Source organism: Macaca thibetana, chromosome 20 (assembly GCF_024542745.1).
Source record: "Macaca thibetana thibetana isolate TM-01 chromosome 20, ASM2454274v1, whole genome shotgun sequence".
In the NCBI taxonomy this organism is placed as follows: Eukaryota; Metazoa; Chordata; class Mammalia; order Primates; family Cercopithecidae; genus Macaca; species Macaca thibetana.
Genome location: NC_065597.1, coordinates 13,294,285 through 13,317,201, shown reverse-complemented (window position 1 = coordinate 13,317,201; position 22,917 = coordinate 13,294,285). Strand labels below are relative to the sequence as shown.

At 41.3% G+C, this 22,917-nt stretch overlaps 1 long non-coding RNA gene across 1 annotated transcript in view; it reads right to left on the bottom strand.

Moving 5' to 3' along the window:
- Positions 1-3,406: 3,406 nt before the first annotated feature.
- The window catches only part of LOC126944101 (uncharacterized), a 105,089-nt gene continuing 85,578 nt past the window's right edge, over positions 3,407-22,917 (bottom strand). The window contains exons 3-5 of the long non-coding RNA XR_007721949.1: positions 14,817-15,079; positions 3,629-3,754; positions 3,407-3,528 (exon numbers count right to left, since the gene is read on the bottom strand). This is a non-coding gene — a long non-coding RNA (uncharacterized LOC126944101). The remainder of the gene's footprint in view (positions 3,529-3,628; positions 3,755-14,816; positions 15,080-22,917) is intronic.

Sequence of the window (22,917 nt, the reverse complement as noted above, 5' to 3'; positions counted from 1 at the left end):
ACCCTTTCAAGCAGACACCCTTGTCTGTGGAGTTGGGCAGGAAATCTTGGGCCCAGGACTCTGCAATGATGCCAGACACAGGTCAGCTACTGCTAGGAGAGAGAAAAAAATTCTCTCCCACCTAAGGCCAACCACAGATACAAGGCAGAATCCAGCTGACATAGAGAGTAGATGAAGGAATGCTGAGAAAACCCCAGTTTCGAGGCCCAGGCATACACGGCCTGCCTAAGACTGAGGCTGGGCCATTACAAGAGAGAGTCCCCTCTGCCCCCACCCAAGCCCAAAACCAATTAACAAGCAACAGTAGTTTAACACTGAGAAGGGCAAAAACATGAAGAGAGACCCCTCTGTGTTTCAGGCAAGCAAGGTAGAACGGGAACACTGAGAAAAGTCATCCAGTACTCCAGATCCCACTCTAAGCTCAAAGGAATGGCAGCCATCACCAAGGGATGTGAAGCCTGTGATGAACTGATGATAACCATAGCAACGACAACAACAACAACAAAATGCAAACCCAACTCAACTCGAAAGTACATGGATTCAAACTCCACACTGTTTACATGAAAGCAGTAAGCCCATACCAGGCAAAAATACTATTCAACTCAGTCTCTTCAGTTCTTCTCCATACAATGTCCAGCATTCAATAGAAAAGTACAAGACACACAAAAAATCAAGATAAAGGATGCTATTGTCAAATCATTGACCAACAGGCGCAAACACAGAGATGACTTCGATGCTGGAACTATTGAACAGAGACTTTAAAATCACCATGATCACTATGTTAAATGATCTAGTGAAAAAGTTAGACAACATGCATGAACAGATAGGAAATTTAAGCAGAGTGATAGAAACTATAAAAAGAGTCCAGTGGAAATGATAGAAATTAAAACATTATTAGAGATGAAAAATTCATTTGATAGGTTTATTAGCAGACAGGACAGAGTTAATGTAAAGATAGATTAATAGAAAGTTCCAAACTAAAACATGTAGAGAAAAAAGAATAAAAAGAAATAATTTTAAAAAAAGAAGTAGAGTTATGGGGCAAATCAAATGGCCTAACGTATGTGTAACTGAAGTTCAAGCATAAAGAGATAATGGACAAGAATTTCCCAAAGTTAATGAAAAACAACAAATCACAGAGCCAAGAATCCCAGAGAATCATAAGCAAGATTTTTTAAAAAGGAAAACAAAAATTTAAAACACTGATATATTGCATAGTCAAACTGCTGGAAAAATATTTAAGACAGGCAGAGAAAAAAAAGAGACATTACATTTATAGGAAGAAAGTCAGAATCTTAAGTAGCATCACTTATTTCATTTAAAATCATAAAATTGTAACCCTCATATGGGGCAACTTAAATTTTATGTTTAATGTTTCCTCATATATTTTTTCTCCCTTATTTGACTGTAGACATTAAGGAAACAGACCTAGTCTTAACACTGTATTAATATTACATTTATCCTCTTCTATGTTGCTTGACAAAGCATGGGTATTCAATAAGCACTTCTGACTTCGGAGCAGATTCACTTTTTACATGATTTTTTTTTTTTTTTTTTTTTTTTTTTTTTTTTTGCATAGGATCAGTAAACTTTTTCTTACAGGCCATACGAAGTCTTAAGATATAAAAGTATTTTTAGATTAACTTTATGAAACTTTTAAAGCTTATATTCTCTACCTTTTATTTTTCAGAAAATTTTTTAAATGTGTGAAACTGGCTCTACATTTAGCAAAATGAGACCATGGAGTCTCCTCACTCTGATACTTCCTTTCTCCAGCATTTACATATTGAATTTTAGATAATACTGTCACCCACACAATGGGTGGGTTTTATCACTTGGTGGGTGACAGTCCAAAGACCACAACAAAGGAGGATTTAAACAAAGGGATTTTGTTTCCTGCAACAAGTAAGGAGGACAGCTGGGGCAGTTTCCCAAAACAGTACCTCCCAAACAATGGTGAAAACAGCTTTCATTAGGCTGGTTAGCTGAGCCATTGTATGCAGAGGCAGAGTAAAGGCAGAGCCGGTGAAGTAGCTGATCATGCTTCTCCATATGTCACATGTATAGGAAATGGCAGATAAGCTCCTCCCTGGGTGGGGTTTTTAGTACGGTAATAAGGAAAGTTCACAAGGTTCATCTCCAACTCAGAGGTCTCTGGACCCAACCAGTTTTTATTCATCTAGAGCTGAGCTTCACTCTGGAACTTTTTGAAACAACTCAAGATGCAACAGTTACAAGTGGGTGCTTTTTCAGGGTGCATGCCCAAAAACCTGGGGATCATGGGTTTGGGTTACAATATCATATCCATCCACCTATTATTTTGTTATCTACTATTCTCTATGTGTAATTTGTCTTTTCCTCCACAAACAGATTGTCGATCCTTCAAAATAAGGTCCGTAATGTCTGTATTTTATATCTCATACACAACAGACACATAATCAAATATTTGGTTACTAATGTTAAAATAATAAAAATATCTAGGAATGTCCAGCTCTGACCTGCTACATTTAGGTCCCAGGCCCAAAAAGAGGGAGCCTGCAGTAAAAGATGTGGAGTCCATTGCTGAACTCAACCTTGACCTTCATCCACACTCTCAGCTGCTTGTTCCCCACTGGGCTCAGCTTCACCTTTCTGGCCTCACACACCTGTAGGTGGGGCCAGGTCTGAGGTTCCCTGACATATTTATCTCTCTGGTTCCACAACTATCACTTTATCCCCTTCTCATAAGCTGCATACCCAGTTCTAATTCCAGCCCCAGGAGTCAGGCTCTGGACAAGAAGTAATCTTGAAAGGTATGAAAACAAACAAATCTCTATATAAAGCCACAGTAAAAAGGTGGTATGATCGGGTATGTAAACCATTCTTCTACTAGGATTATATTTAAGAGAAATGCAGCACATTTTCACACAACAAATATCTATGAAATCAAAGAACATAATCCCCAAATTATTAGTTTAGCAGAATGTTTAAATAAATGGAATGTTTAGCCTGCCAACTTCTCATACAAGTAGACTAATTATTCCACAAAACGTCACACTCTAAAGCCTAGGATTTGCCAGTGTGCTCTTGCAAATACATCTGCGCCTAAGAAAATTCCAAGTATCAGAGCTTCAAAGATGAGAAACACTGAAGTGTCCAATCCATTTCTTTGACCCACCCAAGGTGTTACAATCTATTATTGGTAGTTACGTTCTACTGAACATAACGGAAACACTGAATTAGGGAACACTGAACCATGGATCCCAGGAGAAATACAGAGTTGGGTTCCTGCAAATGTTGATCACAACGTTTCTATCAATCAAGACATAATCTTACTTTATGTGTTCATTTAAATAAACCTTATTTAACATATTATTGATTCATTAACATTGAACTGAAAACTAAAGCACTTTAACTCCTACCTGAACGATGCTTATCTAACACACATATTTTCTCTGTAAGACACTTCGCAGCCTTCTGCTTAGGAATACTGGACACCACTTCAATACGAAGCTTCGGAGGAAGGAGGCATTTTAAACAGCAAAATCACTAGGAAATAGCACAAAAATGTGGAAAATATGGCACTAAGCAGATTGCAAATTTAAAAACACTTATTTACAAGGGCTGAAATAAGAAGAAAGAGCGTTACCTTATTCAACATCATCTGGGAACATTCATGTCGGATAACTCAAATTCTTCATCACTCTATGCTTATCCACAAACAACTGCAAAGGCACCATGAGTACTGATTTGGGGGATCTCAGGGATGCAGATTCTAGTGGGATGGGAGGAAAAACAACATTCTAATAGAGCTTTCTAAAAATGAAATGGGCCGAACTAGGAGAGGACTCTCCAATCTTTGACTTGTATGTAATTCAGATCTGTCACTCCCAAATCAGGTACACATCAGAAAATCTGGGTGGGAAGCTTGTTAAAAATACTCCAGTGTTTCTGACTTAGTAGATCTAGATGGGGCTCAGAATCTGTATTTTTATCAACAAATTTTTCATCGCTCTATGCATGTCCGCAAATGACTGCAAAGGCACCACGAGTACTGATTTGGAGGATCTCAGGGATGCGGATTCTAGTTGGATGGGGAGAAAAACAACATTCTAATAGAACTTCCTAAAAATGCAATGGGCCTACCCAGGAGAGGACTTTCCAATCTTTGGTGTGGTTGCAAAAAGGAAATTTTTGCAAATAGGCAACTTCACAAATAGAGAATTCATCATAATAAGCATAGACTTTATCTCCATCTCAAATGTCCTCTTCAATAGCCCAATTTGATACATACCTTGCACATCCTCTCACCTCTCTCAACTTTCCAGCCATTGATCTTGTTACTTGCTCATCAACATCCACCCACCCACCTTGTCTCCAATGCACATTTTCATCCTTCCTAATCATAGAAGCGCCACACTCAAGTGTGTACATTTTATTGTATGTAAACTTCATCTCAATATATATGTGACAAAATAAGTATAGTAAAATGTCAATAAGAGAATCTAGGTGGTGGGTATATGGGTGTTCACTATAAAATTTTTTCAACTTTTTGTGTGTTTGAAAACATTCCTAATAAAATGGGAAAAGAGAATAGGAATCACGTGTTCCAAAAACATTCTAAAAATATATTTAATGAAATGAAATTGAATCTTTCCCCAATCTTCTGCCCAACACCTCACTTCCCTTCATAATGTCTTCATCAGGTGGTCATATGGACAAGTGATTTCCAAATGCTGGTTCATGGACGAGCTGCCTCAGAATAACACAGGTGCTGATAAAAATACAGGTTCTGAGCCACATCCAGACCTACTAAGTCAGAAACACTGGAGTATTTTTAACGAGCCCCCCACCCAGATTTTCCTCTCATAGTAGCCTTGTAGATGTCATGCCCCACCCCATCTTCCTACCTTTCCCAATACCAAGCAGTCAGGGCACCTTCACCTTCTGTGAAATCATGACATGACCTTCTAGTGCCTTCACCAATCTTTTCTGAAAACAGTCAAAAAGTAAACCTCAGACATTCTACTCTGCATGAATGAATTTATCTAATCCTCTTTCTTTTCTTTTTTTTTTTTTTTTTGAGACAAGAGTCTCACTCTGTCACCCAGGCTGGAGTGCAGTGCCGCAATGATCTCAGCTCACTCCAACCTCGGCCTCCCAAGTTCAAGCGATTCTCCTGCCTCAGCCTTTAAAGTAGCTGGGACTACAGGCATGTGCCACCATGCCTGGCTAATTTTTGTATTTTTAGTAGAGCTGGTTTCACTATGTTGGCCAGGCTGGTCTCGAACTCCTGACCTCAGGTGATCTGCCCGCCTCAGCCTCCCAAAGTGATGGAATTACAGGCGTGGACCACTGCACCCAGCCTTAAAAAAAAAAAAAAAAAAAAAAAAAAAAAAAAAAAAAAAAAAAACAGTGTCTCACTCTGTTGCCCAGGCTGGAGTGCAGTGGTGCAATCTCAACTCACTGCAGCTTCGACCTCCCAGGCTCAAGTGATCCTCTGACCTCAGGCTGCCAAGCAGCTGGAACTGCAGGCATGTGCCAACATGCCTGGCTAATTATTGTATTTTCTTGTAGCGACAAGGCTTCACCACATTACCCAGGCTGGTCTTGAACTCCTGGCCTCAAGTGATCCTCCCATCTCGGCCTTCCAAAGTGCTGGGATTACAGGCGTGAGCCACCGCCCCCAGCCTGATCTTCTTCTTCAAGTAGATCTTGACAGAAGTAGACACTAAACAACATAGAAAGGAGAGCCTGCAACCAGCTAGAAAAAAACCATTGCCTACTTCACAGTTCTGCACAACACTGGCCCCATTTAAAGGGATATAATATGTTTCTCTATTCCGCTGAATAAAAGATTTCAAGTGATCTAGAAACCAGTTTCTACTATTTACAATTTAGACATGTTTGACTGAAATTTAAAATTAATCCTTTCAGCTGCCATATCCCATGAGCTAAAAAAATATTTGTATAATATCTCAGTGTAAAATAATGTCACCTTGAGGTCTGTTTAATTTTGCTTTTTTGACTAATATGTTCAAACATACCTGCTAAATGCAGAACTTTAAACAAGCTGGACTGAAAGATTTTTTTAATAAGATTTGGGGGATGAAATCACCAAGTTACCTGGTGTTTTTCAATAAAATTGAGATTTCTCAATTTTTTAATTTTTAAATGAAGTATCATTGCACTCTGCTATGAATCAGATGGACACTCACTGTTCAGTAACCCTCAGTCTAACCTTTACACATGTTGGTATTCTGGGATGTGACACATTTTTTTATGAATGTGATGTCTGTGTTAATGTATTCATAACGTGTTTTGTTAATACAGCCGTAATGTTTCTGGGATTATAGGTGTGAGCCACCACACCTGGCCCCACTGGTAATTTTTAAATTGGTGTTTTCCACATTTCCCGCATATTTAGCCACTGTTAGGTTGACAATAAAATTGCCATTTTTCTTGGCCAAAATGATTCAATCTAATGCTTACTTAATTTGGGTTTTAAAAGATAAAGCAGAAGTGCTGCCAGTTAGCAATTTTATTTATTCTGCCTCCCATGGGAATAATTTTCAAACATTTTCCTCTCTACTGTGAACTAAAGTATAATTTTCTACTTGTATGTTCTTTTTCATAATTTTGAAAACTTTAGACCAGATGAGATGGCTCGTGCCTATAATCCCAACACTTTGGGAAGCTAAGGTGGGAGAGTTGCTTGCGCCCAGAAGTTCAAGACCAGCCTGGGCAACATGGTGAGACTCTTTCTCTTAAAAAAAAATAATAATAATAATAACAGCCGGACATAGTGGCATGCACCTATAGTCCCAGCCACTCGGGAGGCTGAAGCAAGAAGATCACTCGAGCCCAGGAGGTTGGGGCTGCAGTTTGTGCCACTGCACTCCAGCCTGAGCAACAGAGCAAGACCCTGCCACTAAATAAACAAATAAATAAACTTATACCTGTATCTATTTCCAAAACTATCTTTTCACCTTTTTGACTCAGACATTCTGGAATAGCCAGCACCCATCCCAACTTTGGAAAACCATATGTTTACATGCAAAGTCAAGGATGATATTGAAAAGCAGAATAGAAATAAAGATATTTTGTATTCTTCTAAATATTCTTTAAATTCTACTTCAAGTGACACTTACAATTTTTATATAGAAAGTACTTAAAATGATTTCATGATATGGCAGAGAGCCCTAAGGAATCCAGAAAAATTCAGCACCTGTAAAGATCAGAACTTGATGGTATCGAAAGAATTTTAAAGAGTAAGTAAAATCTTTCCAAAAAGATGTCTACTTTTTGAATAGCATCCAAATATCACAAAGAAGATGTGGACAGAAGTTGCAGAAAAGAGTTCTATTTCTTTGTCTATATAAAAAATAAGAAATACTAAGCCTGTAATCCCAGCACTTTGGGAGGCTGAGACGGGCGGATCACGAGGTCAGGAGATCGAGACCATCCTGGCTAACACGGTGAAACCCCATCTCTACTAAAAAATACAAAAAACCAGCCGGGTGAGGTGGCGGGCAACTGTAGTCCCAGCTACTCGGGAGGCTGAGGCAGGAGAATGGCGTGAACCCGGGAGGCGGAGCTTGCAGTGAGCTGAGATCCGGCCACTGCACTCCAGCCTGGGAGACAGAGCAAGACTCCGTCCCAAAAAACATAAATAAATAAGAAATACTGCTTAATATACAAATGATAAATGCTTATGATGATGGCCATCCTAAATATCCTGACTTGACCATTACAGTGCATTTAAAAAAATATCACAGGTGGCCGGGCGCGGTGGCTCACGCCTGTAATCCCAGCACTTTGGGAGACCCAGGCGGGCAGATCACCTGAGGTCGGGAGTTTGAGACCAGCCTGACCAACATGGAGAAACCCCATCTCTACTAAAAATACAAAATTAGCCAGGCGTGGTAGTACGTGCCTGTAATTTCAGCCACTCAGGAGGTTGAAGCAGGAGAATCACCTGAGCCTTGGAGGTGGAGGTTGCAGTGAGCCAAGATCTCACCATTGCACTCCAGCCTGGGCAACAAGAGCAAAACTCTACCTCAAAAAAAAAACACAGGTACCTCATAAATATGTACAAATATGATGAACCAATAAAACAAAATCTTTAAAGTAATATCTTATCTAGGATAATTTATTATGAAATTTTTTTAACCAAGGCTCATGACTTATATTTTCCAATTTGGATTAAATATGTATTTTGAGTCTCCTGCCAGCTAATTCCTTCCCAGAATTCACCAATACTTTTCCCCTTCTGCGTTCCATGCTACTGCCATTCACTCAGCCCTCAGGTTGCCTTATTTCATTCATTAGTTTTGATATGTACATACCTGTCACCTATGTAAACACTCCTTAAGAAAAGAGAGTATGTCTTGAATACCTTTGTTTCTCCCTCGGCATCTTGTACACTGGAAACATTCTTGTATGCCAGATCTCTCTTTTTTGTTTAAATCAACTGTTTTTTTCCCTTGACTAACTTAATTACCCAAATCTGCATCTTCTCTCATCCATCTCTATTGCTATTTCTAGAAAGGCAATGGCCCGACAATATACAGTGGTCTAGGCACAGGCACAGACACACAATAGTTTTATTTCAAATGTATGACTCAGGTGCTAAACAGATTCATGCACTCGAAGCAGCTGTGCTCCATGTACTGTTCCCAGAATGTAAATAAGTACTGCGTTAAAAATTAATTAGGCATTCACTCAAATATCTAATGGTCAATTCAGACATTTCAGGCTTCAATTTTAATAATACAAAAATATTTAATAATGTTAATCTTTCAGAACTGTGTCAATGGGATCATGGATGAGCTGACTCACTTCACTGAAGAAATTTACTCTGTGTAGAAAAATGTAAGCCTGGCAGATTCAAATAGTTTATACAAGATCTAAAGGAATGTCTCTTGGATATATCTTTCAAATACACATACAAAATATTTTCTGCCTTAATTCCTATATATCACTTTTGGGTAGAGTATGGACAGCCTTCCAAGGCTCAAATACAAGGCAATTGTTCAGATACCATTTTAAAATCACAATAATCATCTTAGTGATTGAAATAGTCTAGTAATTATCTAGATTTGGAATCAAGGGCCTAGGGTTGAATTCCTGGTTCTGTGACTACCTTAGGCTGGGTGGACTTGGATAGGGCATTTAATCTCTCCTAGTGTGTTTTCTCATATCTAGAGTAAAGAAACTTCTGCTACCTGTTTATCTATTCAAAAGAGATATTTTGAAATCAAATTAGAGCAGAGTTCCCTGAACTTGGCACTGTTGCTGTTTGGGGTAAGATAATTCTTTGTTGTGATTCTGTGCTCTGTACGATGTTTAGCAACAGGTCCAGCCTCTACTCACAATGCCAGTAGCATGCATGCACACACATGCGCGCGCGCACGTGCACACACACACACACACACACTCCCCAGTTCAGCTGTAACAGCCAAAAGTGTCTCCAGATGCTGCCAAATGCTGAGGTAGTGGGGAAGTGACACACATACCCATCCCTCTGCCCCACTGAGAATGAATGAATTAAATGATTTATACAGAAACCTTCATTAATACATTGAATATATACTGATCACCTACTATATGCCACACACTGGCCATGTCAAATCAGATGTGACTCATGCCCTCTAACACAGAAGATGAATAAATCAGTGTTTGTGGTGACTGGAGTTAAGGTGCCCTTGGGGTCAGGAAGGGGGAAGGGAAGTGTAACATTAAGATATCAAAGAGTAGAAGCCACAGGAATTGGTGATTAAATGGATGCAGGGGAATGAGTAAAGGGAGGAGAGAAAAACAATTCTTACAACATCAACAATGTTGTTGTTTACTACCTAAGTCACAAGAATTTTTCCACAAAAACAGGGACATTTCCCAAAAGAAAACTCATACCACATAAAAGTTCATAAAAATAAATATTGACTTCACTGTGGCTGTTTTAATTTTAATCAGTGGAAAGACACACGTAGATAAATGACTCTGTTCTTCCACTCCATCTGCACTTCTATCTCTGAATTCTCAAGGCCAACAGAGGTTAGTTCGTTTCCATGCCATAGTTAGACTATCAAGGTCCACGAAGATGGGAGGAAGGGGGTGACGGACAACATGCATCATTGATGGGATTTTTATTGCATCCACTGAAGAACACATTCTTTTAACATTGTCTAAGAGTTCTGTTAGATATCAACTTTGAAACCCCAAGTCAAATGCATTTGTGCCAACACCAAAAGAAAATAAAACCCACTACCAGGGTGAAAAACAGCCTTTCCTTCATGACCCTGGAGATGTATACATTTTCAGAATATTATTTGCATCTGAGGTCCTCAACAGAGGTGACTCTATTACCTCCCGTCGCTGGGGTACAGCAAGGCAACAGCTATCCCATTATCTCATGGCACTTTCTAGTTCGTGTGAAACCAGAAACGTGTAGTTTCAAAACATAGAACATCGCCTTCATTAGAGGAGAGCTAGTTAAAGGTTGCTAATGGGGCCCTTCGGCTCCTGGTCCTGCTGAGGTATTTGGAAGAGGTCCATGTGCCTAACCACATCAATTTCAGATGAAATTCTCATTGCAAATGTATGTTACCCAACACCCCAAAATATATGAAGGCCTTCCTGGTTTTCAAAGCTTACAAGCCCCCTGACAATAGATTTCTGTGTGGAAATATCAAAATTCGAGTAACAGACAATTTTTGAGAGGATCAAAAATAGAAACCATTATTGGAGTATAAAAACATTTTAGTTACTTAAGAATCCATATTTCTAAGAAAAGCAGCCTCATTAACCGACATGTGCTCAATAGGCAATTTTCCCCATTTAATTTTCACAAATAGATCACTCTGAAATGTATTTCCCCTAACAAAGACTGCACATTAACAACAAATGATACATCTTCAAATTTTAATTAATGTCAAGAGCTTTATTTTGCTTCCAAGCAACTTATAAGAGACATGTTATTAATATAATTTAATTTAAGGGGACAGGCATTTGTTTTCTATTTTTAAAAAGGTGGTTTGAAATTCTGGCCCTGTCAACATCATTTAAACATTCCTGTTCCATGCTTCAATATAATAAATTGAATCAGCATTTTAATTGTGCCCATGCTTTGTGGTTCCTGGCAGTACAAAAAGATTCTCTGTGAGTGCACGACTCCCCCCCAAGAAAACCCCACTGAGTGATTAATTACTAGTCTGGAAGATATAAATATGTCTCTCAATAAAGACAGTATGGACTGCTGGAAGCTCTGGCCTTATACATCTCCATGGGGTGCCTTAACTTAGCAGACATCCTCTTAATTCAAACAAGATTCTGGCTCCAGCATTCACGGACGGCTCCCTCATCATACACTGTTCCTTTATTGAACAGCATATTTCTTTTAATTAGCATCATTTTGTACATGTACAAGAATCAAAGGAAATCAGGCTTTTATGTATAAATATATCAAATTTTCAAGGTGCCTCTGTTCCTTAAGAAAGAACTGAGGACAATAGTAAATAACCTTGCATTTTCAAAAAAGTACCATCTTTGTATAAAAATATTTTAGGTTACACCCAGACATTACTCATGCTTCATTCTGAGTTAAAGGTTTGCCCAAAAGACCATAAATTTATAAACGAAAACATGAACCGGCAGGTCTATAAGTCTATTCTTAAGCTTCACACCTATTGTATGAACTGAGAAGCCTCATGATCGCTAGAAGGGAGAGGAGCTTAGACAAAGGACTCATTGGCCACCACCGTTTACTCCACATAGTAAAAACAAGAATTGATGGAATTCCTAGGACTGTTCCTACAAGGCCAGAATTAGGTAAGAAGAGTTTATACTAACCATTTAAACCAGAAATTGCAAGCAACAACAACTAACTTGAAAATAAAGATTAACACAAGAAATCAAGACTAGAAGTTGGCTTTTTTAAATTGGAAAATTCTCATGTATAAATTTTTAGTCTAATACTTTGCATTAATGATCATAGCATTTATTACTACAATTGAATAACCACATCCCAACACCCTTTCATTATGTTTAAAATGAGAGGATGGGGACAGGGGAACAGGATTAACATAAGTCATTTTGACCAATCTAGAAATCCAGACATCAGGTTGGGCACAGTTGTTCATGCCTGTAATCCCAGCACTTCGGGAGGCCAAGGCAGGTGGATCACTTGAGTCTAGGAGTTCAAGACCAGCCTGAGTGACAGCAAAACCCCATCTCTACTAAAAATACAAAAATTAGCAGGGGGTGGTGGCACACAGCTGTAGTCCCAGCTACTTGGGAGGCTGAAGTGGGAAGACCACTTGAGCATGCGAGGCAGAGACTGCATTGAGCTTAGACTGAAAAAATAAAAAATAAAAAATAAAAGAAATTAAAAAAAAAAAAAAAGGAAATCCAGACATCATGTTCCTAACCACCCTATTTGAAACAGGATGAAAAGAAAGGTTTTCTAAAAAGTTAATATGCATTCTGCCATGGAAAAATATTATTTGTATACAGACTTCTACTCTCCTACTATTCATATCTTCACCTGGCCTTGCCAAAGATATTTTTGAGCAGAATCATCAAACACAAATGCAAGCATTAAATCAGTAAGAAAACATGAATCTGAATTGGACTTCTGCTGTAGACTGTAAAAATAGTCATAATATTTAAGCTCCTCCCATCAAGAGGTAGAGTATATTTTCCCACCCCTTTAATCTGGGCTGATCTCATGGCTTGCTTTGACCAATAGAATGTGCACAAATGGAACCATATCAACCCTGAGCTGAGGCCTTAGGAGACTCTACAGTTTCCATTCTCAAATTCGTGGAACTCTGTGCTCACCATGGGAACAAACACAGAGTGGGCTGAAAGAGTTTCAGAGCCAATGTGGAAAAAGGTCCCAATCATCCCAGCTGTCCCACATGTGGCTATGATAAACCAGTCAGCCCACACAATCTATCAGTTAACTACAAGTACACAAGCAACCTCAGACAAGATTAACCAGGCTTGGCCCACCCACCGGCCAGATAGAAGAACCACCCATCTGGCCGGGCGCGGTGGCTCATGCCTGTAATCTCAGCACTTTGGGAGACTGAGGTAGGTGTATCACCTGAGGTCAGGAGTTTGAGACCAGCCTTACCAACATGATGAAACCCTATCTCTACTAAAAATACAAAAATTAGCCAGATGTGGTGGCACATGCCTATAATCCCAGCTACTCAGGAGGTAGAGGCAGGAGAATTGCTTGAACCTGGGAGGCGGAGGCTGCAGTGAGCTGAGAACCACACCACCACACTCCAGCCTGGGTGACAGAGCAAGACACAGTCTCAAGGGAAAAAAAAGAGAAGAAGAACCACCCAGCCGAGCCCAGCCAAAATTGTCAACCTGCAATATTATGAGCTAAATTAAATGGGTTGTTTTTTTAAACTATGAATTTTGGGGTGGTTCATTACGCAGAAATAGAAAGCTAATATAGGTTCTATAACATCATAACTGAATATTTCCAGGCTTTAATTAAAAGACAGTCTAGAAGAAAGTACAGAGAAAAAAACTAAAAATCCATAATATACAAAGAGCTCCTGTGATGCAAAGGAAAACTGAGAAAAAGATATAAACTTATGGTATTCAGAAGAACCAATGAAAAAACTGAAAAGATGCTTAATCTCACAGATAATCAGCAAAATGCAAATTAAAATAAAGTGTTTTATCATAAAGTTATTAAAGAGTAAAAAGACTAAAGAAGATACAATATTTGTGAGTATATATGGAAATGGGCTTTCTTGCATACTGTGGATAGGAATATAAACTGGCTTCCAGGGGGACAGTTGGGCAATATCTATCAAAATGTTAAAAGGCACATCGCTTGTAACCCAAAAATATTTACCAAAACCTTGTTTTTAGTATTTAAAAACCGAAAAGCTAAGTATCCATCAATACTCTCATAGTATACAATGATTCATCTATATACAGAAAACTATGCAAAAATGTAAAAGAATGTGACGAGGTGAGGAGCAGTGGCTCATGCCTATAATCCTAGCACTTTGGAAGGCCACGGCAGGGGAATCACTTGAGTCCAGGAGTTCGAGACCACCCTGGCCAACATGGCAAAACCTCATCACTACAAAAAATAGAAAAAATTAGCCAGGCGTAATGGTGTATCCCCACAGTCCCAGCTATCTGGGAGGCTGAGGTGGGAGGATTGGTTGAGCCCTGGACGTCAAAGCTACAGTGAGCCGTGATTGTGCCACTGCACTCCAGCCTGAGCAACAGAGCAAGACCCTGTCTCAAAAAAAAAAAGAATAGGATGAATTTTATGTGCTGACATGAAAGATTAAGCAACATTAAGTTAAAAAGGCAGTCTGCCAGCCAATATGGTGAAACCCCATCTCTACTAAAAATACAAAAATTAGCCAGGTGTGGTGATGGGTGCCTGTAATCCCAGCTACTCAGGAGGCTGAGGCAGAAGAATCACTTGAACCTGGGAGGCGGAGCTTGCAGTGAGCCAAGATCGCGCCATTGCACACCAGCCTGGGTGACAGAGTGAGACTTGGTCTCAAAAAATATAACGCAGTTTGCCAAAAAATGTGCATAGTGTAATACCATTTTTTAAAAGAAGTGTATAAATGCATAGAAAAAAGTCTAGAATGATCCACACCAAAATAATACTAATTTACTAATTATGTATTTGTATTATTAATAATGATTAGTAAATGGGATGGGTTGAGGGGCACTGGGAGAGTAAAGGAAGACAATAAATTTTATATGCTTATGCATTATTTGGATTTTTCACAAGCATGGATTTATGTGATATGTGTGTAACTTGTTTATACTGCACATACCTGGGCAGCAGAGGACAGCAGAGCAAAGATGGATTCCACAGAAGAGCCAAAGAAAGAGTTGGGTCTTCACAGATGACGTCTTCACTTTTATCCTGGTTCAAACCAGCCGGATGGTCAGCATTGCCACAGACATGAACACATATTAGCACTGGGTACTCCTGCCACATGTCTTCCTCCGTGGCACAGGAGACACCAAGCAGTAAGCTGTGCTGGGGACCCTGTGTGTGGCCTCTCAGGAGCCTGGAGGAGCCTCCTCCTGGAATCTGGAATCAAGATACATAAGATGAGCTCCTGAAAGTTAAACTTGAAAATCAGCACAAACTGGATCAGAGGAGAGAGATGAAAGGCCACCTACATCACAATGAAGCTAGAAGTTACCAATTACCAGGCAACCTCCCTGTGCCAAACACTGCGGACCTTCACACCGTGTATCGCACTTCATCTTCACAATGCCCCTAAGGTTGCTTATTTTTATTATGATTGAAAGGAAAAATAAGGTTAGAGGAGTTCAAGAAATTGGCAAGGGTTCCATAGCTTCTAGGTGGCAGTGCCAGGGATTTGAACTCAGTTCTGTTTAATTCCAGTGCCTATGTTCTTAACTAACATAGTATGCTCTCTCCCTTAACAGACACAGAAAGGCTTCTGGGTTGGCAACACTTGACTATATCCTTGCTCTATGTGTAACAGGGTACAATGAATCAATTTAAAAAATCATATTGCTTAGCCATGGAAGTACAGAGCCAACAGCTTCAGAAAAGCACATGGTAATAGTGCCGATGCAAATGCTTCCTGGGCAACAGGGACCCTGGCTCAAGTACCAGGCCAACTAAGCCACACGATGTGTAGACAAAAATCGAAGTTCCCAGCTTGCCAGGATAAAGGCCAGTGCTTAGACTGTGGATTCACTGAGGTAATGTCATCCCAAGAAGCCTCTTAAGAAACAGACAGCTCATCCATGAGCCCCACGTGAGTTCTTTTCCTATTTGGAATATCTATAGTCCATATTCCCACTGTCTCTTGCTACCTTAGGCCTGTTTCAAATTCATACAGTCTACATGATTGACACAGGCATTGTCGAAGAACATGTTTCCCACAAATCTGTCACAAACCCAGGTCACTGGATTCCCCTATAAACCCAGAGTTAACGCATAAAGAACTAGGGTGGCCAGGTGCAGTGGCTCACACCTGTAATCCCAGCACTTTGGGAGGCTGAGGCAGGAGAACGGCATGAACCCAGAAGGCAGAGCTTGCAGTGAGCTGAGATTGTGCCACTGCACTCCAGCCTGGGCGAAAGAGTGAGACTCCATAATTGCTTGAGCTTAGGAGTTTGAGACCAGCCTAAGCGATATGCAAAACCTCATCTCTACCAAAAAAAAAAAAAAAATACAAAAAATTAGCTGGGCATGGTGGCATGCACCTGTAGTCCCAGCTACTCAGTAAGCTGAGGTGGGAGGACCACCTGAGCTCAGGAGGTCAAGGCTGCAGTGAGCTGTGAGCTATGATTATGCCTCTGCACTCCAGCCTGGGCGACAGAGTAAGATCCAGGCAGTGGCTCACGCCTGTAATCCTAGCACTCTGGGAAGCCGAGGTGGGCGGATCACAAGGTCAGGAGATTGAGACCATCCTGGCTAACATGGTGAAACCCCATCTCTACTAAAAACACAAAAAATTACCTGGGCATGGTGGCGGGCGCCTGTAGTCCCAGCTACTCGGGAGGCTGAGGCAGGAGAATGGCATGAACCCGGGAGGCGGAGCTTGCAGTGAGCTGAGATTGCGCCACTGCACTCCAGCCTGGGCGACAGAGTGAGACTCCGTCTCAAAAAAAAAAAGGAAGAAAAAGAACTAGGGGAGGCAGGTGGGAGGGAGAGTGCTGTGTCTTTACGATTGAGAAAGAGATGTGGAATAACTCTGGTAAGGCACACTGATGGAAAATTCATGTCCACGTTTATCTGCTTTATACATTGAGATGGAAAATTCATGTCCATGTTTATCTGTTTTATACACTGAGATGGAAAATTCTGGAAAATTCATGTCCACGTTTATCTGTTTTATACATTGAGGTTCCATGTGAATTTTTTTGAAGAATGAGGACCATAGCTTTAAACAAAAGTGTCTGGACACCAGTGAAGTAGAAGCAAGGGATGGCTGATGCCTAGCTGTGTAATGACTATTGGAAATAGTCTTGGAATTCTTTGGAAACCAATTCCACACATTCAGAGCTATGGCTGATGGAGACATGTGGTTGGGAGTAGTTTCCAACGAGTTCCTCAGAGTGGCTCCATCCAGAGTTCTCTTAAGGGTCTAACTTATAACCATACAAGAGCCCTTATAATTCAAACCCTCACTCCTAACCCCACTAAATAGAGGGAGGTCTTTTAAGCATTATGATAGACACAAAGAGAATGTGGGATTTTCTGGAAATGCTGAATAATCCCTTTGGAATGGAGACCCAGATCAGGAGGCAGAGGTAGCTATCAAAACAGCTCCAGACCTAGGCCATGTGAGTTCAAACCCTAGCGCTACTCCTTTCTAGCTATGTGGTCTGGGGGAAGGCTACATGTATTAGTCTGTTTCCATGCTGCTCATAAAGACATAACCAAGACTGGGAAGAAAAAGAGGTTTAATTGGACTTAGAGTTCCACATGGCTGGGGAGGCCTAGGAATAATGGCAGGAGGCAAAAGACACTTCTTACATGGTGTAGCAGAAATCCCTGGTAAGCCCCTTAGATCTTGTGAGACTTATTCACTTCACGAGAATAGCATGGGAAAGACTGGCCCCCATGATTCAATTACCTCCCCCTAGATCCCCCCCGACAACACGTGGGAATTCTGGGAGATACAATTCAAGTTGAGATTTGGGTGGGGACACAGCCAAACCATATCACTATGTAACCTCTCCAAGCCTCAGGATTTTTATATGTAAAAGGGAAACTACAAAGGAGTATGGTGAGAATTAAATGCCCATAAAGTGCTTGGTACTGAGGCTTGCACAGAGTAATCCTCCTGGAATGCTGGCTTACATATTATCCCAAGAGAAACACAGGAATGAAGATCAGATGGAAAGCAGTGTGGAGAAGAGAAAGCAGTAGGCACAGTGGGGGCAAGAGAGTGAAGAAGGGTGACAAGGAGCTGAAGGAGCTTTCATGATTTGCCAAGGTTTGTATTTCACTGAATAGGGGATAGGGATCCATCAAAACTTGTTTAGGGCAGGCGTAGTGGCTCATGCCTGAAATCCAAGCATTCTGGGAGCCCGAGGCAGTGATATGGACAGGAGACAGGGAAACACTGGTTAGAAGAGGGCAGTTCCCTGGCAAAGGCCCCACCCTCAAGCCTGAAGACCCACGGCCCTAAATGAGGACAGGCATTTCCGTTTTTGCATCCAAAAGGCTGCCTTTTGACCACCACACCTCCTATCCTGTACCCATATAAACCCCAAACCCCAGGCTCCACAAGCAGACGAGCAGGCGAGGAGACAAGTAGACAGATGGCAGAACAACACAGCAGAGAAAGAGAGAAGAGGAGGAACATCTGAACACCAGGAGGAGTTTGGCTGCGGGCTATCGGAGAGGGGTTTGGCTGCTGGATGGCCAGGCTCCAGGGGTAAGATCAACTTCCCACTCCATCCCTACTTCCGGCTCCCCATCCATCCCACTGAAAGCCATGTCCACCACTCAATAAAACCCCACATTCATCCTTCCAGTCTCTGTGTGATCTGATTTTTCTGGGATGCCGGAAGAGCTCGGGATACAGAAAGCTGTCACACTGGCCCTGTGCCCTGGCAGAAAGGTAGAGGGTCCACTGAGCTAGTTAACACTCAAGCTGTCCGCAGACGGCAGGGCTAAAAGGGCACACTGTAACACACGCCCCACTGGGCTCCCGCACCTGTCTGTCTGCGTGCTCTCCCTCCCGTAAGGGGTTTGAGCAGCCACGGCAACCCAACAGACAAGCCACACTCCTGTCACATGTCCTGTGAGGGGGATCAGGGAACTCCCATTTCAACAGAAGGATCACTTGAGCCCAGGAGTTCAAGACCAGTCTGGGCAACATGGCAAAACCCCATTCCTACCAAAAAAAAAAAAATGTTTAAGTTAACTAGGCGTGGGAGCACGTGCCTGTAGTCCCAGCTACTAGGGAGGCTGAGTGGAAGGATGGCTTGAGCCTGAGAGGCCGAGGATGCAGTGAGCTGTGATCCGGCCACTGTACTCCAGCCTGGGTGACAGAGTGAGAACCCGTCTCAAAGAAAAAAAAATTTTTAGTAATTCACTTGTTGAAAAAATACATACTAAGTGTTTACTCTGGGCCAAGCACTGTGCTAACGAATGAAAAAATAAGGTAAATAAGTCAAGACTCCTGCCCTCAAGCTTTAAAAGGAGACACAGAAACAAATAATCACAATCATAAAAGATGGAGATTGCAATAAAAGAAAACACAAAACGCCATGGGAACACAGAGGATGGAGTGAGTACGTTTGGCAGAGAAGGGAGATCTTCCTAAAGCCACACTCAGTCGGTGAGAGAGGGGATCACCCAAAAAAATGAGGAGAGATCTTTAATAAATGTAAGATGAAGAGAATAAAGATCTCCATCCAGTGAGGAAGTTTAGAAAAGCTGAGATTATAACATATGTGTATCTCCAAGCATCTGGCTGAGCCTGAAGTGATGAATCCTAAAAATCTACTTCCTGAAAACTCCATAAGCCTCTGAAAGGCACAGAGAAAACAGCCCCAGTTGCTTAGGGAGCCAGCGCTGAAAGAAGTTTGCTCCCCCGAAGCTGATCACAGTTTTGACTCTCAGGGGAATCTTTGGAGAGGATGCAAACAAAACTCCTCTCTCATGTGCATTTAAGAAGTTCTCCTGTCATAGCCTGGCATGGTGGCTCACAACTGCCATCTCAGCACTTTGGGAGGCCAAGGGGACTGTTTGAGCCCAGGAGTTCGAGACCAGCCTAGAAAATGTAGTAAGACTCTGTCTCCACAAAAAATGATCCAGGCATAGTGGTGCACGTCTGTAGTCCCAGCTGCTCAGGATGCCAATGCAGGAGGATTGCTTGAGCCCAGGAGTTCAAGACCAGCTTGGACAACATAGCGAGATCAATCCCATTCCTACAAAAAAATTTTTTTTAATTAGCTGGGCATTGTGGCATATGCCTGTAGTCCCAGCTACTAGGGAGGCTGAGATGGGAGGATGGCTTCAGCCTGAGAAATTGAGGCTGCAGTGAGCTGTGAGCACACCACTGCAATCCAGCCTGGACCAGAGAGCGAGACACTAGCTCAAAACACAAAGAACCGGAAGTTCACTGTCACTGCCATTTGAGAATAGAATGCTCTGTTCATCCACAAATGGAAATAAATAGAACGAAGATTACAAAAATTTTATTTAGTATAGAGTTGAAGGGCACAATGGTAGGCCAAATAATGTGCCCCCAAAGATGTCCACAGTCTTAATCCCTAAAACCTGTGAATACGCTCCCTTACATGGTAAAAGGGACTTTGCATACATGATTAAAGATCTCAAGAAGAAGGGAACGGGATATAGAAGCAGGGGCTGGAGCAATGCACTCTGAAGATGGGGAAGAGGCCACGAGCCAAGGAACACAGTCTCTGTAAGCTGGAAAAGACAAGGAAACCGATTCTCCCGGGGACCTCCCCAGAAGGAACACAGCCCTGCCAACACCTTGAGCCCCATAAGACTTCTGGCCTCCAGAACTGTAAGAGAACACATTTGTGTTCTTTTAGGCCACTGAATCTGTAGGAATCTGTTGCAGCACCGATAGGAAACTAACATGAGGGAGGGCGTTTTCTCCAAAGTCCTCCAAGCCCAAACAGTGTTTTATCAATCCTCTCAACATCAGGCAAAGGAGAAAGAAAACGGAGGAAGAGGGAGGTTAAAGCAAGTCATCCAAAACAAAAGCAAACAGCAGAGCAGGCCCAGGCATTTCATTTTGATGATTTATCAAAATTACAGAAAAAGGCCAGGCGTGGTGGCTCACGCCTGTAAACCCAGCACTTCGGGAGGCCGAGGCGGGTGGATCATTTGAGGTCAGGAGTTCAAGACCAGCTCAGCCAACATGGTGAAACCCTGTCTCTACTAAAAATACAAAAATTGGCCAGGCATGGTGGCACACACCTGTAGTCCCAGGTATTCAGGAGGCTGAGGCAGAAGAATTGCTTGAACCCAGGAGGCAGAGGTTGCAGTGAGCCAAGATCGTGCCACTGCACACCAGCCTCGGCAACGGAGCAAGTCTCCATCTCAAAAAAAAAAAAATACGGAAAAAGAAGATGGGGTTCTATATTTGGTTATCCTCTTTGCCAGCAGGATAACGTCCATCTCACAGAAGTGGTACAAACTGACTCCACAGCCAGGAGGGCGCAGCAAACTCCCCAGATTAAACAAACAACAAAAAAAGCATTAGCCACGGAGATGGAGAGAGAAAATTCTCTTGCCTTGCCACAGCAGTCAAAGTTTGTGCTAACGTTTGTGGGAGAAAAGGGAGAAAACAAAGTGAGGAAGAAAACATATCCGCATCATTCGTATCCCCAAGCAAACAGACTCAGGATACCGGGGAGTGCCAAATTTAGTTACTTGCAACTTTCCCCACTCGCAGATCCCTTGCAAACACATTCAAATGCAATCATCAATAACATCACTTCTTAAAATAAACATCTTTCCATTTATGAATTTTCTCCCCCATTTTGACCATGTGAAACCTACAAATGTAACATATGCCAGGAGAGGACGGTAACAAGGTAGACAATCTCCAGCTAAGAAATTTGAAAAAATACATATATATAAAGAATAGGGGGGAAAAAATCAACCTTTGATGAAATAATTGCTTCTGCTGTTATTTTTCACTATTACTTCAGAAATGTTCTGTCTGTCTCTTCCTTTCTTGTCCCTACAGCGAGGAGTCCTGCTGCTGTGCAGACGAAAGGTCCAGTCTCTTTAAAATTTCATGCAGAGCTCTTCACAACATTGAAGCTTTAAAGGCCCATGGCAGATTCAACATATTGTTACACTTGATGGAAGGAGATAAAAATTACATGCAAAATCTACTGTATATTCATTGTCTGGAAATACTATACAGTTACAGCTTCCTCTATTTCACTAACAGATATGGACATGTATTCTGATTTCGATATTTAGAAACACAAAAGACGCACATGGAGTGAGTATTGTAGCAAAAATAAGAATGAAACTCGAATCTCCTGAGGTTAGATTAGGGTCCTAGGATGCGTGAACAGTTTTGTTCATAGTTTTCCTAAATTGCTTAGATATGCGAAACATATTTAAAAGACAAAAAAAGATACAAAGGGATTAAAAAAAGATTTTCTAAACCTTGTATATAGCATGGGGTTCTTTGCCCTAAGTAGTCATTATTTTTGTATCTCTATGAGAAAAATATGGGAATGGCTGGGCTTTTATTTTTATGTATAAAATTATCTCAAAAAAAAAATAAAGAGCAAGAACTGCAGACATTGGAATGAAGAACACGATGACCTCAAAAACAAGTTTGTCAATCACTAGTCTTTGAGGTTTAACTGTCATGGGTAAGCCTTATTTTAAAGTTGTTTTTAAATTCACAAATTGGACATCACTAATTTTACATCTAAATTTTAGGTTTGTGCTTTATTGTAGCCGTTTTTATGTGGACCCATTTAGTCAAACTCATTCATTTGTATTCATTCATCCTCTCCTTTCAAACATTTATCAGACATCTACTACATGCCAGGCATACTGCTAATTATTTGGGATGAAAAAACAGGCCAGGTGTAATGGCTCATGCCTGTAATCCCAGCACTTTGGGAGGCTGAGGCAGGCAGATCACTGGAGTTCAGGAGTTCGAGACCAGCCTGGCCAACATAGCAAAACTCCATCTCTATCAAAAATACAAAAATTAGCCAGGCAGGGTGGCACCTGCCTGTAATCCCAGCTACTTGGGAGGCTGAGGTGGGAGGATCACTTGACCCTGGGAGGTCAAGGCTGTAGTGAGCTAAGATTGTGCCACTGCACTCCAGTCTGGGCAACAGAGCAAGACTCTGTCTCAAAAAAAAAGAAAAGAAAAGAAGAGAAACAGAAACAGAAAGATGGGATCCCTGACTCCA